The sequence below is a fragment of the Pseudophryne corroboree genome, chromosome 11 (assembly GCF_028390025.1).
Source record: "Pseudophryne corroboree isolate aPseCor3 chromosome 11, aPseCor3.hap2, whole genome shotgun sequence".
In the NCBI taxonomy this organism is placed as follows: Eukaryota; Metazoa; Chordata; class Amphibia; order Anura; family Myobatrachidae; genus Pseudophryne; species Pseudophryne corroboree.
Genome location: NC_086454.1, coordinates 293,569,966 through 293,590,578, shown reverse-complemented (window position 1 = coordinate 293,590,578; position 20,613 = coordinate 293,569,966).

The window sequence follows — 20,613 nt, the reverse complement described above, 5'->3', positions numbered from 1 at the left end:
GTCAGTGTAGTGTCCAGAGCATGGAGGCGCTACCAGGAGACAGGCCAGTACATCAGGAGACGTGGAGGAGGCCGTAGGAGGGCAACAACCCAGCAGCAGGACCGCTACCTCCGCCTTTGTGCAAGGAGGAACAGGAGGAGCACTGCCAGAGCCCTGCAAAATGACCTCCAGCAAGCCACAAATGTGCATGTGTCTACTCAAACGATCAGAAACAGACTCCATGAGGGTGGTATGACAGCCCGACGTCCACAGGTGGGGGTTGTGCTTACAGCCCAACACCGTGCAGGACGTTTGGCATTTGCCAGAGAACACCAAGATTGGCAAATTCGCCACTGGCGCCCTGTGCTCTTCACAGATGAAAGCAGGTTCTCACTGAGCACATGTGACAGACGTGACAGAGTCTGGAGACGCCAAGGAGAATGTTCTGCTGCCTGCAACATCCTCCAGCATGACCAGTTTGGCAGTGGTTCAGTAATGGTGTGGGGTGGCATTTCTTTGGGGGGCCGCACAGCCCTCCATGTGCTCGCCAGAGGTAGCCTGACTGCCATTAGGTACCGAGATGAGATCCTCAGACCCCTTGTGAGATCATATGCTGGTGCGGTTGGCCCTGGGTTCCTCCTAATGCAAGACAATGCTAGACCTCATGTGGCTGGAGTGTGTCAGCAGTTCCTGCAAGATGAAGGCATTGATGCTATGGACTGGCCCGCCCATTCCCCAGACCTGAATCCAATTGAGCACATCTGGGACATCATGTCTCGCTCCATCCACCAATGCTACGTTGCACCACAGACTGCCCAGGAGTTGGCGGATGCTTTAGTCCAGGTCTGGGAGGATATCCCTCAGGAGACCATCCGCCACCTCATCAGGAGCATGCCCAGGCGTTGTAGGGAGGTCATACAGGCACGTGGAGTCCACACACACTACTGAGCCTCATTTTGACTTGTTTTAAAGGACATTACATCAAAGTTGGATCAGCCGGTAGTATGTTTTTCCACTTTAATTTTGAGTGTGACTCCAAATCCAGACCTCCATGGGTTAATAAATTTGATTTCCATTGATAATTTTTGTGTGATTTTGTTGTCAGCACATTCAACTATGTAAAGAACAAAGTATTTAATAAGACTATTTCCATTCATTCAGATCTAGGATGTGTTATTTTAGTGTTCCCTTTATTTTTTTGATCAGTGTATATTCTGTTATCTTAACCCTTTGAATGCAGCAAAAGCATGGGTCTTCTACCTGCTGTGGAACTACACATCCCAGAATGCCCTGCCTCAGTTTTAACATGCACTAATAGCAAAACTGCGGCAGGGCATGCTGAGATGTGTAGTTCCACAGCAGCTGGAGGACTGCAGGATGAAGACCCATGCTTGACTCTAAAGAATTAAAAACAGTTCAAATAAATGTTTTGTTGACTGAAGCTCCACCTTAAAGCAATCCGCTCCAGCCAAGGGATTTATCAACACCTAAAAAAAATAAAACAAGGGAACGCTCATAGTGCCCCATAACATTTAAAAATATATAGGCAATAAATAAAGACATGCATGTAATATTTAATATTATCAGAAAAGGCTTATCTAAAATACATGGTGTATTCCATAAAATTATTACAAATACTGTGTTCCAGATGTCAGAACTCTTTTCACCAGATCACTAAAATGCAAAATGATCAACTAGTATTATTAGAAAAATCACCATAAAACATGCTCACAAACGAGCTCTCGATAGCTTATCTGATCACGCAGAGCACCAGGTTTATCGCATACTGTATATACTAATATACGCACCAAATAATAAATCCATGGGACTTGTGATCAATCCAAATAGATGTGCGCCAATCCTCCTATTATCAGAGGGACAGTCCAACTTGTAAATCCTCACTGTCTAAGGTGAAGAACCAAAATAAGACATACAAAAGATGCCTCCTAGTGCAGCATATATAGTGGAAAACACCAATGAGACATCTATCTACATGTAATACATATATTTGGTGTGGACCCGAACAAAAAAAAAATCAAAGAGGTCCTTATTTGAACCAATCTTGAAATGTTTTTTTTCAGATGTAGTTTCTTTTAGATCCAACCAAGGAAATGTATCAATTCTTCTTATATACATTTACTCCAAAAAAATGGAAGAATCAGAAAAAGAACCATAGCTTACTAAACATAAGAAATGTATTGGATTAGTAACAAATGCCTGTACAATTATAAAACCATCAAAGAGTTTATTTGAAATATGGATAAGACCAGGGGTGGGCAATTATTTCAGCTGGGGGGCCGCTTAACACTTCCAGCGAATATTCGAGGGCCACACACAAAATACTCAAAAAGAGATCCCTTTTTACACATTACGGCAGACAGCGTGCCCTTTTTACACATTATGGCAGACAGTGTCCCCCTTTTTACACATTACGACAGACAGCGTCCCCTTTTTACAGATTACGACAGACAGCACCCCCATTTTTATAATTACGGCAGACAGCGCCCCCGCTTTTATACATTACGGCAGACAGCGCCCCCGCTTTTATACATTACGGCAGACAGCGCCCCCCGCTTTTATACATTACGGCAGACAGCGCCCCCGCTTTTATACATTACGGCAGACAGCGCCCCCGCTTTTATACATTACGGCAGACAGCGCCCCCGGTTTTATACATTACGGCAGACAGCGTCCCCGTTTTTATACATTACGGCAGACAGCGTCCCCGTTTTTATACATTACGGCAGACAGTGCCACCGTTTTTACACATTACGGCAGCAAGCGCCCCCGTTTTTACACATTACGGCAGACAGCATCCCCTTTTTACACATTACGGCAGACATCGCCCCCGTTTTTATACATTACGGCAGACAGTGCCCCCGTTTTTACACATTACGGCAGACAGCACCCCCCGTTTTTACACATTACGGCAGACAGCACCCCCCGTTTTTACACATTACGGCAGACAGCACCCCCGTTTTTATAATTACGGCAGACAGCGCCCCCGTTTTTATACATTACGGCAGAAAGCGCCCCCGTTTTTACACATTACGGCAGACAGCGCCCCCGATTTTACACATTACGGCAGACAGGGCCCCCGTTTTTACACATTACGGCAGACAGACCCTACCCCCCTTTCCCCACCCTCCCCTAAACCTATATAGCAGTCCTTACCCTCCCCCCCACCACACTCCCCTAAACCCATACAACCGTTTTTAACTCCCCTCCCCATAACTTATAGGGCAGCTTTAGCTTTATCCAGGGGGGTTACCTATTTGTCAGTGACGATCCCCACTGTCAGTGATGATCGGCGCTGCTGCTGCTGCTGATCCCCGCTGGCCGCCGTTTCTTCTCCCCACTGGCCTCCGCTTGTGCTCCCCACTGGCCTCCGCTTGTGCTCCCCACTGGCCGCTTCGTTCTGCTCCGAGTCCCACTCTGCAGTGCCCGCCCAGCGCCGCCCCCCGTGACGCCCAGCGCATGAGATAGAGGAAATCCCGGTCAGCTGACCATGTGACGTGACCGGGATTTCCTCAGCGGCGCCGCGTCTGCGAGCAGTGCAATGACAAGTGGCCTGTCGGGCCTCTTGTCATTGCACTATGGTGGGGCACAGCGGGCCAGGCAGGATCGGTCCGCGGGCCGCATGTTGCCCACCCCTAGATAAGACAGATCTCCAAAGACTGCCTGCTAACCCAATGCATTTCATCAAGGGCGTAGTCACCAAGCCTAATTGATGAAGTCACTGCTACATGTGCTATTTTGCCAATTAAAAGAACTATTGTGGATTCCATACATCTGAATGGCTTCTATAACCAACCTGCAATCTCATTGGATGGAATCATGGAAGCACCACTATCTCATTGATTAATACTCTATAGAATAGTGGACACATTTGTTGGTACCCTTAAATGAAAAAAAGAAGAGCCCATATTTTTATCTGAAATAACTTGAAACTGACAAAAGTAATTGGCATCCATTATCATTGTTTATTTAATATTTAATAGAAATTAAACTTTGCATTTGAGTTTTGATTCCCCATAATATTTTAAATAATGAAACAAATGAAAGAAATGGACAAATATGATGGGACCTTTCATTGAATATTTGCAGCATAATCTTAACAGGCAGTCACTGCAATCATACGATTTCTGTAGCTCTCAATGAGATTTATTTTCTATACCAATCGCCAGATAGTTTAGCCTACTCTTTCTGAGCAAACTGCTATACCTGTCTCAGGTTTGATGGCTGCTGTCTCCAGACTGCATCTTTCAGCTCTTTCCATAGATGTTTGATAGGATTCAAATCAAGGCTCATAGAAGGCCACTGCAGAGTCCAATGTTTTGTTCTTATCAATTCATAGGTGCTTTTAGCTGTGTGTTTTGGATCATTATCCTGATGGAGGACCTATGACCTGTGTCTGAAACAGAGCTTTCTGACACTGGGCAGTATGTTTGCTCCAGAATTTTACTTCTGAGCTTCTCAGATAATGCTATAACGCTTTCTTGAGTCCATGTTCAATGTGGTACACACAATGATACCAAACAGCAGAGTGAAGGCATGTGTGATGCTAATTCAAGAAAGCAATTAGTTATATCACTGTAATCCAATAATTTATTAGCTGGATACATCTCTTTCCAAAGTGAAGTTGAGTACACACACACATACCCGAGTGGTATGTATTCAGTATGACCCCCTGTGACTCGGTGGCAGCAGCAGGGAGGTAAGCGGCTCCTCTATAGGTATTGGGAGGTCAGCTGTGCACGTATGATGCAACCTCCTCATCCTGTTTCAGGAGCGCTATAAACCATTTGTTAGCTAACTTTTCTGCATTGGCACTGCATACACAACTACTGTATACAATTGGCGGCCGATATCGGGAGAACCGACCGACAACTGTATAGGTGTGCCCCCAGCTTAAGAGCTTTTGTATGGTATGTGTTAGGCAGAGTTAAATATTTCTAACCCCCAATCACTGCTGTAAAATCATTGCCTTTACCAGATATTTTAGTTGTATGCTCCAGTTAGAGCACAGACAATAAGAAAGTGAGCAAATAAAATGCAGGCGTAGATTTCTACCAGTTAGACATATGTGGTCATACAGCTCAATGGTCTTACTAATAACTTGTAGGGACAAACTACATTTTAGCAGGAGATGAACAATAGATCTAACACTATGCAGTCCACACATATCTTTAAATATTTTCTCTTTCTACACACACATCCCATGGACCCCAGGCCAACATTGCTGTGTGACTGATTTACTGTATGTAGCCCACCAAGAGTCTCTACAATCTGTACGGGTCAATATGCAATGTGTAGCACCTTATCCTCCTGTATCAATGCCTACAGTATTTCCCTATAGATTGTTAGCACAACGGAAGATGCTAGCACTATATAAGTAAATAATAATTATAAATAATTTACTCTATTCACTAGGAGATGTGACCTTCCCTAATCTTATCACCTGGCATAGAGTGAGTCATCTACCACCTATCCTAATCATATTGTATTCATTCAAAGTTTCAACTAGGTATATAATTTTGTTAAGTATCATCTAACACCAATCAGATTTGTCCAAGCAATTAAGTGATCACATAGGAATGACCCCATGAATACTCTAAAAATTAGTCTTTAAAGCACAAAGCAATAATGTGAATCCCTTAAATGTACCCGCCTAGTCACTCGAGTAGCCTAAGAGGTGTGAAGATACGTGTCAGAGAGGCATGCCCAGGGGGGTGTTACAATAGTCAACTAAAAGAATTACTGTTAGTTGACTATCCTTGCAAATGCAAGGATTTTGGCGTCATGGGAATGAAGTCATAGCAAGATTAAACTGTTACAACTGAGGAATCTTCTTTCCGAAGAGGCTGTAGTTTCCAGAGATCTACTGGACAGTGACCCCTGTATACCCTAGGTTAAGACTTTTAGAACTCACCAGCAGGTCTTCTTGCCTATAATAGCAGCTTTTCCCATAAGGCGTGATGGGCCTACCGGTACTGGGATGCCACCAGGACTTACGCCACTGGTGGTAGTACAAACGTAACCCTGAGTGACCCAAGTCAATACCGATAGAACGAAAGACCCAAGAAAGAAAGGAATAGCTCAAAGACAAAAGACAAAAGAAAGAGAATGGCAGTGTCGGTGAAAAACCGGGAGATCCAAAGATATAAAGACAAGAGTGTTAAAGACAAGGCCAAGACAGGAGTAACTAGGTCTAGACTGCAATGAGGATATGAGAGCACACATCAGGGAAAACTCTGAACCAGCAAGTGGAGTTACTGGAAATGGGAGTACAGGAGAAAGAGAACACAGAACAGCCACGTAACACTATAAAAAATTGACGAGAGGTAGTATTAGCAGAGATTGCAAACAATCAACGTGACAGATTATGCAACTGGCATGGGGCCGGACACAGGAACTCTGCAGAGGAAGACCATAAGGTAACCAGGCAGAGGAATCCACAGGCTTGTACTGAAACCAACAGACAAGGGCTCCCGGTGCAGCCAGGAACTATGACCAGCAAAGAATGAGAGGCAGACCAGAAAGATAAAGGGAGCTTGAGCCAGTCAGCAATTCAGTAAAGATAAGCCTCCCCTTAATTACTTAAAAGCACATAACACTATAATAAATTGACGAGAGGTTGCATTAGCAGAGATTGCAAACAATCAACGTGACAGATTATGCACGGGGCCAGACACAGGAACTCTGCAGAGGACGATCGTAGGGAAACCAGGCAGAGGAATCCACGGGCTTGTACTGGAACCGACAGACAAGGGCTCCCACTGCAGCCAGGAACTATGACCAGCAAAGAGTGAGAGGCAGACCAGGAAGATAAAGACAAGCCTCCCCTTAATTACTATTCCATACAGCTGTCCCACTGCACATTGCGCTGTCCTGTGAGTGCCTGGCATCTGCGTAACCAGGAAAATTCACTAAAGCAGCCGAGCGGGCGTTCCACCCGCCCGACGCATCAGCTCAGCGTCCTGGTTGCTATGGAGAAGGAGCGGAATGATACTAGCGTCCCGGTTGCCTAGCAACGACTGGACGCTGCCGTAGTCACGAGCCGCGACCCATGACAACAGCACAGTAAAATTGAAGAGCTCACTTCCAAAAATAAAACAAATTGCAAAAAAATAAAATAAAATGTTACATGTCAGGAACTACATCTTAGCTCACAATACAGTAGAGATGAGCGCCTGAAATTTTTCGGGTTTTGTGTTTTGGTTTTGGGTTCGGTTCCGCGGCCGTGTTTTGGGTTCGACCACGTTTTGGCAAAACCTCACCGAATTTTTTTTGTCGGATTCGGGTGTGTTTTGGATTCGGGTGTTTTTTTCAAAAAACCATAAAAAACAGCTTAAATCATAGAATTTGGGGGTCATTTTGATCCCAAAGTATTATTAACCTCAAAAACCATAATTTCCACTCATTTTCAGTCTATTCTGAATACCTCACACCTCACAATATTATTTTTAGTCCTAAAATTTGCACCGAGGTCGCTGTGTGAGTAAGATAAGCGACCCTAGTGGCCGACACAAACACCGGGCCCATCTAGGAGTGGCACTGCAGTGTCACGCAGGATGTCCCTTCCAAAAAACCCTCCCCAAACAGCACATGACGCAAAGAAAAAAAGAGGCGCAATGAGGTAGCTGTGTGAGTAAGATTAGCGACCCTAGTGGCCGACACAAACACCGGGCCCATCTAGGAGTGGCACTGCAGTGTCACGCAGGATGTCCCTTCCAAAAAACCCTCCCCAAACAGCACATGACGCAAAGAAAAAAAGAGGCGCAATGAGGTAGCTGACTGTGTGAGTAAGATAAGTGACCCTAGTGGCCGACACAAACACCGGGCCCATCTAGGAGTGGCACTGCAGTGTCACGCAGGATGGCCCTTCCAAAAAACCCTCCCCAAACAGCACATGACGCAAAGAAAAAAAGAGGCGCAATGAGGTAGCTGTGTGAGTAAGATAAGCGACCCTAGTGGCCGACACAAACACCGGGCCCATCTAGGAGTGGCACTGCAGTGTCACGCAGGATGTCCCTTCCAAAAAACCCTCCCCAAACAGCACATGACGCAAAGAAAAAAAGAGGCGCAATGAGGTAGCTGACTGTGTGAGTAAGATAAGCGACCCTAGTGGCCGACACAAACACCGGGCCCATCTAGGAGTGGCACTGCAGTGTCACGCAGGATGGCCCTTCCAAAAAACCCTCCCCAAACAGCACATGACGCAAAGAAAAAAAGAGGCGCAATGAGGTAGCTGACTGTGTGAGTAAGATAAGCGACCCTAGTGGCCGACACAAACACCGGGCCCATCTAGGAGTGGCACTGCAGTGTCACGCAGGATGTCCCTTCCAAAAAACCCTCCCCAAACAGCACATGACGCAAAGAAAAAAAGAGGCGCAATGAGGTAGCTGACTGTGTGAGTAAGATAAGCGACCCTAGTGGCCGACACAAACACCGGGCCCATCTAGGAGTGTCACTGCAGTGTCACGCAGGATGGCCCTTCCAAAAAACCCTCCCCAAACAGCACATGACGCAAAGAAAAATAAAAGAAAAAAGAGGTGCAAGATGGAATTGTCCTTGGGCCCTCCCACCCACCCTTATGTTGTATAAACAAAACAGGACCTGCACACTTTAACCAACCCATCATTTCAGTGACAGGGTCTGCCACACGACTGTGACTGATATGACGGGTTGGTTTGGACCCCCCCCAAAAAACAAGCAATTAATCTCTCCTTGCACAAACTGGCTCTACAGAGGCAAGATGTCCACCTCATCATCATCCTCCGATATATCACCGTGTACATCCCCCTCCTCACAGATTATCAATTCGTCCCCACTGGAATCCACCATCTCAGCTCCCTGTGTACTTTGTGGAGGCAATTGCTGCTGGTCAATGTCTCCGCGGAGGAATTGATTATAATTCATTTTAATGAACATCATCTTCTCCACATTTTCTGGATGTAACCTCGTACGCCGATTGCTGACAAGGTGAGCGGCGGCACTAAACACTCTTTCGGAGTACACACTTGTGGGAGGGCAACTTAGGTAGAATAAAGCCAGTTTGTGCAAGGGCCTCCAAATTGCCTCTTTTTCCTGCCAGTATAAGTACGGACTGTGTGACGTGCCTACTTGGATGCGGTCACTCATATAATCCTCCACCATTCTTTCAATGTTGAGAGAATCATATGCAGTGACAGTAGACGACATGTCCGTAATCGTTGTCAGGTCCTTCAGTCCGGACCAGATGTCAGCATCAGCAGTCGCTCCAGACTGCCCTGCATCACCGCCAGCGGGTGGGCTCGGAATTCTGAGCCTTTTCCTCGCACCCCCAGTTGCGGGAGAATGTGAAGGAGGAGATGTTGACAGGTCGCGTTCCGCTTGACTTGACAATTTTCTCACCAGCAGGTCTTTCAACCCCAGCAGACTTGTGTCTGCCGGAAAGAGAGATCCAAGGTAGGCTTTAAATCTAGGATCGAGCATGGTGGCCAAAATGTAGTGCTCTGATTTCAACAGATTGACCACCCGTGAATCCTTGTTAAGCGAATTAAGGGCTCCATCCACAAGTCCCACATGCCTAGCGGAATCGCTCCGTGTTAGCTCCTCCTTCAATGTCTCCAGCTTCTTCTGCAAAAGCCTGATGAGGGGAATGACCTGACTCAGGCTGGCAGTGTCTGAACTGACTTCACGTGTGGCAAGTTCAAAGGGCATCAGAACCTTGCACAACGTTGAAATCATTCTCCACTGCGCTTGAGACAGGTGCATTCCACCTCCTATATCGTGCTCAATTGTATAGGCTTGAATGGCCTTTTGCTGCTCCTCCAACCTCTGAAGCATATAGAGGGTTGAATTCCACCTCGTTACCACTTCTTGCTTCAGATGATGGCAGGGCAGGTTCAGCAGTTTTTGGTGGTGCTCCAGTCTTCTGTACGTGGTGCCTGTACGCCGAAAGTGTCCCGCAATTCTTCTGGCCACCGACAGCATCTCTTGCACGCCCCTGTCGTTTTTTTTAAAATTCTGCACCACCAAATTCAAGGTATGTGCAAAACATGGGACGTGCTGGAATTTGCCCATATTTAATGCACACACAATATTGCTGGCGTTGTCCGATGCCACAAATCCACAGGAGAGTTCAATTGGGGTAAGCCATTCCACGATGATCTTCCTCAGTTGCCGTAAGAGGTTTTCAGCTGTGTGCGTATTCTGGAAACCGGTGATACAAAGCGTAGCCTGCCTAGGAAAGAGTTGGCGTTTGCGAGATGCTGTTACTGGTGCCGCCGCTGCTGTTCTTGCGGCGGGAGTCCATACATCTACCCAGTGGGCTGTCACAGTCATATAGTCCTGACCCTGCCCTGCTCCACTTGTCCACATGTCCGTGGTTAAGTGGACATTGGGTACAGCTGCATTTTATAGGACACTGGTGACTCTTTTTCTGAGGTCTGTGTACATTTTCGGTATCGCCTGCCTAGAGAAATGGAACCTAGATGGTATTTGGTACCGGGGACACAGTACCTCCAACAAGTCTCTAGTTGGCTCTGCAATAATGATGAATACCGGAACCACGTTTCTCACCACCCAGGATGCCAAGGCCTCAGTTATCCGCTTTGCTGTAGGATGACTGCTGTGATATTTCATCTTCCTCGCAAAGGACTGTTGGACAGTCAATTGCTTGGTGGAAGTAGTAAAAGTGGTCTTACGACTTCCCCTCTGGGATGACCATCGACTCCCAGCAGCAACAACAGCAGCGCCAGCAGCAGTAGGCGTTACACGCAAGGATGCATCGGAGGAATCCCAGGCAGGAGAGGACTCGTCAGAATTGCCAGTGACATGGCCTGCAGGACTATTGGCATTCCTGGGGAAGGAGGAAATTGACACTGAGGGAGTTGGTGGGGTGGTTTGCGTGAGCTTGGTTACAAGAGGAAGGGATTTACTGGTCAGTGGACTGCTTCCGCTGTCACCCAAAGTTTTTGAACTTGTCACTGACTTATTATGAATGCGCTGCAGGTGACGTATAAGGGAGGATGTTCCGAGGTGGTTAACGTCCTTACCCCTACTTATTACAGCTTGACAAAGGGAACACACGGCTTGACACCTGTTGTCCGCATTTCTGTTGAAATAGTTCCACACCGAAGAGCTGATTTTTTTGGTATTTTCACCAGGCATGTCAACGGCCATATTCCTCCCACGGACAACAGGTGTCTCCCCGGGTGCCTGACTTAAACAAACCACCTCACCATCAGAATCCTCCTGGTCAATTTCCTCCCCAGCGCCAGCAACACCCATATCCTCCTCATCCTGGTGTACTTCAACACTGACATCTTCAATCTGACTATCAGGAACTGGACTGCGGGTGCTCCTTCCAGCACTTGCAGGGGGCGTGCAAATGGTGGAAGGCGCATGCTCTTCACGTCCAGTGTTGGGAAGGTCAGGCATCGCAACCGACACAATTGGACTCTCCTTGTGGATTTGGGATTTCGAAGAACGCACAGTTCTTTGCGGTGCTACTGCTTTTGCCAGCTTGAGTCTTTTCATTTTTCTAGCGAGAGGCTGAGTGCCTCCATCCTCATGTGAAGCTGAACCACTAGCCATGAACATAGGCCAGGGCCTCAGCCGTTCCTTGCCACTCCGTGTGGTAAATGGCATATTGGCAAGTTTACGCTTCTCCTCCGACAATTTTATTTTAGGTTTTGGAGTCCTTTTTTTACTGATATTTGGTGTTTTGGATTTGACATGCTCTGTACTATGACATTGGGCATCGGCCTTGGCAGACGACGTTGCTGGCATTTCATCGTCTCGGCCATGACTAGTGGCAGCAGCTTCAGCACGAGGTGGAAGTGGATCTTGATCTTTCCCTAATTTTGGAACCTCAACATTTTTGTTCTCCATATTTTAATAGGCACAACTAAAAGGCACCTCAGGTAAACAATGGAGATGGATGGATACTAGTATACAATTATGAATGGAGTGCCGACACAGAGGTAGCTACAGCCGTGGACTACCGTACTGTACTGTGTCTGCTGCTAATATAGACTGGATGATAATGAGATGTAGTATGTATAAAGAAGAAAGAAAAAAAAAACCACGGGTAGGTGGTATACAATTATGGATGGACTGCCGAGTGCCGATACAGAGGTAGCTACAGCCGTGGACTACTGTACTGTACTGTGTCTGCTGCTAATATAGACTGGATGATAATGAGATGTAGTATGTATAAAGAAGAAAGAAAAAAAAACCACGGGTAGGTGGTATACAATTATGGATGGACTGCCGAGTGCCGACACAGAGGTAGCTACAGCCGTGGACTACCGTACTGTACTGTGTCTGCTGCTAATATAGACTGGATGATAATGAGATGTAGTATGTATAAAGAAGAAAGAAAAAAAAACCACGGGTAGGTGGTACACAATTATGGATGGACTGCCGAGTGCCGACACAGAGGTAGCTACAGCCGTGGACTATCGTACTGTACTGTGTCTGCTGCTAATATAGACTGGATGATAATGAGATGTAGTATGTATAAAGAAGAAAGAAAAAAAAAACCACGGGTAGGTGGTATACAATTATGGATGGACTGCCGAGTGCCGACACAGAGGTAGCTACAGCCGTGGACTACCGTACTGTACTGTGTCTGCTGCTAATATAGACTGGATGATAATGAGATGTAGTATGTATAAAGAAGAAAGAAAAAAAAAACCACGGGTAGGTGGTATACAATCATGGATGGACTGCCGAGTGCCGACACAGAGGTAGCTACAGCCGTGGACTACCGTACTGTACTGTGTCTGCTGCTAATATAGACTGGATGATAATGAGATGTAGTATGTATAAAGAAGAAAGAAAAAAAAAACCACGGGTAGGTGGTATACAATTATGGATGGACTGCCGAGTGCCGACACAGAGGTAGCTACAGCCGTGGACTACCGTACTGTACTGTGTCTGCTGCTAATATAGACTGGATGATAATGAGATGTAGTATGTATAAAGAAGAAAGAAAAAAAAACCACGGGTAGGTGGTATACAATTATGGATGGACTGCCGAGTGCCGACACAGAGGTAGCTACAGCCGTGGACTACCGTACTGTACTGTGTCTGCTGCTAATATAGACTGGTTGATAATGAGATGTAGTATGTATGTATAAAGAAGAAAGAAAAAAAAACCACGGGTAGGTGGTATACAATTATGGATGGACTGCCGAGTGCCGACACAGAGGTAGCTACAGCCGTGGACTACCGTACTGTACTGTGTCTGCTGCTAATATAGACTGGATGATAATGAGATGTAGTATGTATAAAGAAGAAAGAAAAAAAAACCACGGGTAGGTGGTATACAATTATGGATGGACTGCCGAGTGCCGACACAGAGGTAGCTACAGCCGTGGACTACCGTACTGTACTGTGTCTGCTGCTAATATAGACTGGTTGATAATGAGATGTAGTATGTATGTATAAAGAAGAAAGAAAAAAAAACCACGGGTAGGTGGTATACAATTATGGACGGACTGCCGAGTGCCGACACAGAGGTAGCTACAGCCGTGGACTACCGTACTGTACTGTGTCTGCAGCTAATATAGACTGGATGATAATGAGATGTAGTATGTATAAAGAAGAAAGAAAAAAAAAACCACGGGTAGGTGGTATACAATTATGGATGGACTGCCGAGTGCCGACACAGAGGTAGCTACAGCCGTGGACTACCGTACTGTACTGTGTCTGCTGCTAATATAGACTGGTTGATAATGAGATGTAGTATGTATGTATAAAGAAGAAAGAAAAAAAAACCACGGGTAGGTGGTATACAATTATGGACGGACTGCCGAGTGCCGACACAGAGGTAGCTACAGCCGTGAACTACCGTACTGTGTCTGCTGTGACTGGATGATAAATAATGATATAAAAAATATATATATATCACTACTGCAGCCGGACAGGTATATATTATATAATGACGGACCTGCTGGACACTGTCTGTCAGCAGAATGAGTTTTTTATAGAATAAAAAAAAAAACACCACACAAGTCACACGACGAGTGTTTAACTTTTTCAGGCAATCACAATATAGTATACTATACTGGTGGTCAGTGTGGTCAGGTCACTGGTCAGTCACACTGGCAGTGGCACTCCTGCCTGCAGCAAAAGTGTGCACTGTTTAATTTTAATAATATGTATGTACTGTACTCCTGGCTCCTGCTATAACCTATAACTGCTCCCCAGTCTCCCCCACAATTAAGCTGTGTGAGCACAGTCAGATATTATACATAGATGATGCAGCACACTGGGCTGAGCACAGATATGGTATGTGACTGAGTCACTGTGTATCGTTTTTTTCAGGCAGAGAACGGATTATATTAAATAAAACTGCACTGGTGGTCACTGGTCAGTGGTCAGTCACTAGTAAACTCTGCACTCTCTAGTACTCCTAAGCTCCAGTAAATCAAGTGTCTCTGTCTCAATCTCACTCTCTCTCTTCTAATCTAAATGGAGAGGACGCCAGCCACGTCCTCTCCCTATCAATCTCAATGCACGTGTGAAAATGGCGGCGACGCGCGGCTCCTTATATAGAATCCGAGTCTCGCGATAGAATCCAAGCCTCGCGAGAATCCGACAGCGTCATGATGACGTTCGGGCGCGCTCGGGTTAACCGAGCAAGGCGGGAGGATCCGAGTCGCTCGGATCCGTGTAAAAAAAGCTGAAGTTCGGGCGGGTTCGGATTCAGAGAAACCGAACCCGCTCATCTCTACAATACAGTATACTCTTTAATAACATTCTCTGACATCTGTTGAATCTCAGTTTGTAAAAAGAAGTGCTGTTTATTTATGAATGGGGTATGAGACAATCTTCAGCAACTCCTTTGACGATTTTCTATTGGACACGTGGAAGGCTGCTGTCTGGTTGCTGTAGCTGACTGCACGTTCATAGTTACTAGCATTAGATTATAATATCGTGGACAGTTATGCAGATGAGTCGTGCATCTAAGTACAGTATGTACAGTGTAGCACACTATACTATCTTGAGAACTATGCAAGAACTAAAACACTTTATCATGTCATGTTTGCTGATCTCATTTTCAGTTTACTCTTACATTTGAAATATGCCTCTTTAATAAATATCAGTTTATAGAGTTCAGAGAATAGGATTTGATGGAAATTAAATTGGGCTTATGGTCAATAATGGAAATATAAGATGGGGATACAGTATTTTCATAGACAAATCTTTGGAACCGGGGACTGTTCCGGGAAGCTAGGATGCACAAATTTCGCTTACTGACTGTGTTCATCTCCAGTCTCTTACCAAAGATCCCATTCATGTATATTGGCACAAGTTCAGGTTAACTAGACAGCTGATGTGTTCTTTGTTGTGACAAAGTGAAATGTCTGCTAAAATCAATTTAGGGCTCGTTAATTTCATTGAAATCGCAGCTAACTGCGGTAATTAATCCTGAGTAATTGATCCCAGTTAAAGATCTGTGATGTTTGGTTAATGGGTCTTATCCTTACCGAAAGGAAGAGAGAAAAGGGTTTGCCTTCAAATGTCAGACAGTCTCTCTTGGGTATCTGAGATGCATTTATGCCATAATAGTAATGGAAAAGAAGAACAACATATATGTAGGGAAATAAACCAAACAGGAACACAACAAGAAAAAAGAAAAAGAAACAAAGTGCAGCCATATAATTCTAGAATATGTCCGCATACCGTTAATTAATAATATGATCTCTTATTTAAATAACCTTATAAAGGACCAGTTATACATTTTCTAGCATAATAGTAATAATGTTCTTGTGTTACTCTACACTGGGACCTATTTATGGGGAGAGCCACAATCCTGGCAATGAGGCAGATTTTTTATTTCAAATTTAACATAATAGATATCACTGAGCGAGTCAGAGGTTAGATAAAGGCTGCTTTGCCTCTTGCCTTGCTGCGATGGCTTCTTTGGATTGTACCTACAGTAGGTTCCATGGGGGTCATTCCGAGTTGTTCACTAGCTGCTTTCGTTCGCAGCGCAGCGTTCAGGCAAAAAAACGGCATTACTGCGCATGCGTCGCAATGCGCATGCGCGTCATACTCTTACAACGAACAATGTAGTTTCACACAATGTCTAGCAAAGCTTTTCAGTCGCATTGCTGACCGCAGAGAGATTGACAGGAAGTGGGTGTTTCTGGGTGTCAACTGACCGTTTCCAGGGAGTGAGTGGAAAAATGCAGGCGTGCCAGATAAAAACGCAGGCGTGGCTGGGGAAACGTAGGCGTGGCTTGGCGAACGCAGGGTGTGTTCATGACGTCAAAACAGGAACTGAATAGTCTGAAGTGATCGCAAGCTAGGAGTAGGTCTGGAGCTACTCTGAAACTGCACAAAATTATTTTGTAGCCGCTCTGCGATCCTTTCGTTCGCACTTCTGATAAGCTAAAATACACTCCCAGAGGGCGGCTGCTTAGCGTTTGCACGGCTGCTAAAAGCAGCTAGCGAGCGAACAACTCGGAATGAGGGCTCATGTACAGCCTCTTGCAATCCAGATATTGGGGGTAATGCAGACCTGATCGTAGCAGCAAATTTGTTAGCAAAACCATGTGCACTGCAGGTGTGGCAGATATAACATCTGCAGAGAGAGTTACAGTAGATCCGGGAGGGTTATCTTGTTTCTGTGCAGAGTAAATACTGCCTGCTTTATTTTTATACTGCAATTTAGATTTCAGTTTCAACACACCACACCCAAATCTACTCTCTCTGCACATGTTATATCTGCCCCCCCCCCCCTTTAGTGCACATGGTTTTGCCCAACTACTAACAAATTTGCTGCCATGATCAGGTCTGAATTACCCCTATTGTGTGTAGTTTAGGGGGCGTGGCAGCACTGACTTCTTCCAGGCAGCAGACGCAGCTCACTCTCCACGCTATAATCTGGCTCTGATAAGTGCTAACTTTCTGAGATAACAGGGCCCAAAAGGAAGTGCACTGCTTTGTACCATGCTCCTTCCTTCTCAGCACTCTGCATGAGGGAACATGAAGGAACTTCCTATATCCTTTTTCCAATAATGAAGAATAATAAAAATAAAATAAAAGCAAACACCTGTCTGGATTAGAGATGTGCACGGACCCCAATGTTTTGGTTCTAATTCATCATCGTGATTCGGTTTTGGCAAAACCACCCTCAAATGTTATTATTCAAATTTTGGTTTGGTTGAAAAGCAGTAAAAAAAAAAACGATAATCAGAAATAAATTAGATGAACATCAAAAACAGATAAAATCGTGTAGTTTTGCAATCCAAAACCCGAAATTCATATTTGAAAATCCAAATTCCGAACCGTGGGAAGATCCGAATCGGAACTCGGTTCTTATTGAATCTCCTCAGGAGATCCAGACTGGGGCCCTCATTCCGAGTTGTTCGCTCGCAAGGCGAATGTAGCAGAGTTACACACGCTAAGCCGCCGCCTACTGGGAGTGAATCTTAGCTTCTTAAAATTGCGACCGACGTACGCGCAATATTGCGATTACAAACGAGTTAGCAGTTTCTGAGTAGCTTCAGACTTACTCTGCCTGTGCGATCAGTTCAGTGCTTTTCGTTCCTGGCTGACGTCATAAACACACCCAGCGTTCGCCCAGGCACTCCCACCGTTTCTCCGGCCACTCCTGCGTTTTTTCCGGAAACGGTAGCGTTTCCAGCCACACGCCCCTAAAACGCCGTGCATCCGCCCAGTAACACCCATTTCCTGTCAATCACAATGCGAACGTCGGAGCGATGAAAATGCCGTGAGTAAACTTACTTTCTTCATAGTAAAGTTACTTGGCGCAGTCGCAGTGCGAACATTGCGCATGCGCACTAAGAGAATTCTCACTGCGATGCGATGAAAAACTCCGAGCGAACAACTCGGAATGAGGGCCTGGGTTTTTGTTTGGGATGGATACACAAAATTCAAGTGGATTCGGATTTCTGGAGAACCGAACTACACATCTCTAGTCTGGATGCTGCTTTACTGCATTTGAACTAACTGTATTGTGTATACCTACACTATGGGGGGTATTCAATTAAGTGCCATTTTTTCGACTGGTTGAAAAAAATGGCACTAATTAGACACAGGGTATTCAATTGCGGGTGTTTCCGCCTGTTTTTTAATCCATTTTCGCCCATGCCATTTAATTTTTTTTATTTTTTTATTTTTTTTTGGGGGGGGGGAATCGGCATGGGCTAAAATTGTGCCAAAAACGGGCGAAAACGCCCGCGAATTCACCAAAACATGTACCGGCAGAGAATTCGCTGATACATGTGGTTTTCGCCAGTGTCGAAAAAACGGCATGGGCATTGAATAGGTCGAATGTAAATGCGACTTAAAAATGGTTGAAAAAACGTCACTAATTGAATACCCCCTTTACCTTTTACAGACGTAGGGACTGATTCATGTTTGTAAGTAAAGCAAAAAAAGCAAGCAAGTGGGCAAAACCATGCTGCACTGCAGGTGAGGCAGAGAGATTTATATTTGGGTGGAGTGTGTTCAAACTGAAATCTAAATTGCAGTGTAAAAATTAAGCTGTCTAACATGTGTGGGCTACATGCAAAAGTAGCCAATATTTACCCTGCACAGAAAAAATATAAATGTATTTGCTCCGCTTGCATTGCAACATGGTTTGTTTCAAACACAGTGACTTGCTTTTTTTTCCTTTACTTATTGTACAAACATGAATCAGTCCCATAGCCATGTATAGCCAATATCATGGTATTCCTAGCATGACATAGGTGCAAATACTGTATATTACAGGTTGAGTATCCCATATCCAAATATTCCGAAATACGGAATATTCCAAAATATGGAATTTTTTGAGTGAGACTGAGATAGTGAAACCTTTGTTTTCTGATGGCACAATGGGGGTCATTCCGAGTTGTTCGCTCGGTAAATTTCTTCGCATCGCAGAGATTTTCCGCTTAGTGCGCATGCGCAATGTCCGCACTGCGACTGCGCCAAGTAAATTTGCTATGCAGTTAGGAATTTTACTCACGTTTTTTTACTCGTTCTGGTGTTCGTAATGTGATTGACAGGAAGTGGGTGTTTCTGGGCGGAAACTGGCCGTGTGTGAAAAAACGCTACAGTTTCTGGGAAAAACGCGGGAGTGGCTGGAGAAACGGAGGAGTGTCTGGGCGAACGCTGGGTGTGTTTGTGACGTCAAACCAGGAACGACAAGCACTGAACTGATCGCAGATGCAGAGTAAGTCTCGAGTTACTCAGAAACTGCACAGAGATGTCTTATCGCAATATTGCGAATCTTTCGTTCGCAATTTTGATAAGCTAAGATTCACTCCCAGTAGGCGGCGGCTTAGCGTGTGCAAAGCTGCTAAAAGCAGCTTGCGAGCGAACAACTCGGAATGTCCCCCAATGTACACAAACTTTGTTTAATACACAAAGTTATTAAAAATATTGTATTAAATGACCTCCAGGCTGTGTATATAAGGTGTATATGTAACATAAATGTATTCTGTGCTTAGACTTGGGTCCCATCATCATGATATCTCATTATGGTATGCAATTATTCCAAAATACGGAAAAATCCCATATCCAAAATACTTCTGGTCCCAAGCATTTTGGATAAGGGATACTCAACCTGTAATAGGAAAAAGATAATTTATGAACTAGACCTTCCAACGCAACCCTGACACAACGTGTCGGATTTGTATACATATACATTGCATTCACATTTACAATATATTCTACGTAGACTCCTTGAGTCACCCTTATTTTGGGAGGGGGTATACATCATTAAACTGAGGGTACCTCAGGCTGACTTCCTTTATGTGGTAAATATTCAGTATGTCTGTGTGATTTACAGAATTGGTGCCTGTGCTTGCCACTTTATCAGTTCCAAATGACTTACTGTATGAATTGGCAGAAGCACATTTTTACTTGTATTACCTCATTTACGTATCTTGTTCTGTAAGATAAAATCTCATTTTGGTCTTTTGGAGGTCTCTTGTATTCTAGGTGATGAATCTTGAAATATGCTCACATAGCACCTTAGTGGCTGCGGATTGAATGTCACTCATCCTTACCAATATTAGAATGGCTTGCCCCACAAAACACAAGGAAGCTGATTGCGAGTAAGACAATATGATAAATACTAGTATAAGCCCTTCCCAGGTGTACATCCGTGCATCTGAAGGTGCAGTGACTGAGATGCCCATTTTGTGCATCTTTGGAAGCGACAAACCCAATTGGCGCCTCTTTAGACGTAACCATTGGATACGCCATGGAACTTGTACAGAATATCCGTCAGAGTATGGCTCAAATTGGAGCAATTTAGTGGGTTTGCAACCAATTCTGCACCCAATACATTTCCAATCTCAATCATTACTTAACCAGTACTGTGACCCTGTACCCGTACACTTTGGGACTTTTAGTGACTCTGGGATCTATTTACTAAGCCTTAGACAGACATAAAGTGGATGGAGATAAAGTACCAGCCAATCAGCTCCTAACTGCCATGTTACAGGCTGTATTTGAAAAAGGACAGGTAGGAGCTGATTGGCTGGTACTCTCTCTGTCCACTTAACTCTGTCTAAGGCTTAGTAAATAGACCCCTTAGACATCAACCATGTAAGTGAATATTGCATTGCATCCGGCTCATAATCAGACCCAAGGTGAGGAAATAATCATGAA